We start from the raw sequence: 1,899 nt of genomic DNA, 5'->3' as shown, positions 1-1,899 counted from the left end.
TGTGTGTGTGTGTAATGTGTGGGAACAAGGGCAAGGGATATATTCAACCATCCCCTCTAAACCAGGGGTTGACATACTTTTTCTGTAAAGGATCAGATAGGAAATATTTCAAGCTTTGTGAACCATATGGTTTCTGTTGCACCTACTGAACTCTGCTATTATAGGAAAAAAGCAGCCCTAGACAATATGTAAAAGAATGGGCATACTTGTGTCTCAGTAAAACTTTATTTAGAAAAACAGATGGCAGTCCCAATGGCCATAGTTTGGGATCCCTTCTGTAAATAGTCAATAAACAATCATGTCTCTTTTGCATCTTCTATGATTCTCTCAAGTATCTCTGAACAGCTCTGTAAGTTCTACAAGGATCATGGCTGCTTAGAGGTCCATATCCTTAGGTTATTTCCTCCAGACAACAAAAGCTGATACCACTTCTACCAGAAAGAAGAAGGAGCCAGATAGGACTCTTTCCTTCATCTTGGGTAGGTGGTGGGGTGAGATGGGTGGTAAATGCACACAGATCACCCCGCAGACCCAACCAGAGGCAAAGTGCAGGGCTGCAGTCCATGCCCAGAGCTCACCTGGGCTTCCTGGTGAACACCTCGCTCCAGGCGCAAAGCTTCCATTTCAGCCCCTGGTCCTGTCTTTTGTCCTAGTACATAATGATTCTGACCTCTGGCAGTACAGGAGTCTGCTGTTAAAAAAATATGGTACTCTAATTCATCTATTGTTGAAATTCTGGAAAGAGAAATAAATAATTTGAGGCACATGGTGGATTCATCAAGAAAAGCCCTTGGAGAGAAGAAGCAGAAAGATGGTAGAAGTGGAGAAGGGAAGAATGCTCTTAAGGAATTATTTATCTCTTTGCTCTTCTTCCTGAGAGGGCTGGGGTGGGGGCAGGAGCCATGAGTAGCCTGCTCTGGGAGGCTCTGAGACAGACCAGATGTGGGCTGACCTCATGGTTGTTTCCAGCTCCAGCTGTCTAGGATGTTTAACATTCCCAACATTTAGATTTATATAATGCTGTTCCCCTGCAGAGTTCAAGGCATTCAGTATGATGTATTGGAAAAATGCTGCATTAATTGTTGGGACATCTGGGACATCATTCTGGTTCTGCTGGGTATGAGAAGTTGGGCTAGAATGGTGTTTCTGAATGTCTCTGAGAATCCTGTAAGAAGAGTACTGTATTCATTGAGCTTGAGAAAAGCAGTGCTAAGCCAAATTAAACAACTTTCTTTACTGCAGAAACTCTCACCCTCCTTAAAAAGCGAATGTGCTTTGTGAATGACTCATGATGTGACCATAAGAGTGTACCTGTGATATTGTCTCCCATCCCATCCTCCATGCACCTTTCTTCTTCCCAGGTTTCAGTGGCTGGAAAGATACTGTATTACTCAGGGCTCTCTAAAGAAACAGTATATATATATAGTCATGTGCATCATAATAACATCTCAGTGAATGACAGACCACATATATGAAGGTGGTCCCATAAGATTATAATAGAGCTGAAAAACTGTTGCCTAGTGACATAGCAGCCATCATAATGTCATAGCCTGCGGTAATCAGGGAGAAGCCAGAGGCCCTCAGGCCAGAAGGCACACTTTTCCCCACAAGGCCTCTGACACCTTTTTGGGGATCTGGTCATAGTAGCACAACACATTGTGTGGTGATGCTGGTGTAAACAAACCCACTGCATTGCAGGTACAAAAAAGTACAACTGTACTTACATTTGTGTTATAGTTGCCTACAGTATTCAGTACAGTAACATGCTGCACAGGTTTGTAGCCTAGGAGAAACAAGCTGTACCATCTAGGTTTGTGTAAGTGCACTCTATGATATTCAAGGATGAAATTGCTTAAGGACACATTTCTCAGAATGTATTCCCATTGTTAAGTGTTACAT

This window comes from Pteropus medius, unplaced genomic scaffold (genome assembly GCF_902729225.1).
Source record: "Pteropus medius unplaced genomic scaffold, Ma_sr-lr_union100, whole genome shotgun sequence".
NCBI classification, from domain to species: domain Eukaryota; kingdom Metazoa; phylum Chordata; class Mammalia; order Chiroptera; family Pteropodidae; genus Pteropus; species Pteropus medius.
Note: the sequence above shows the minus strand (reverse complement) of the source record.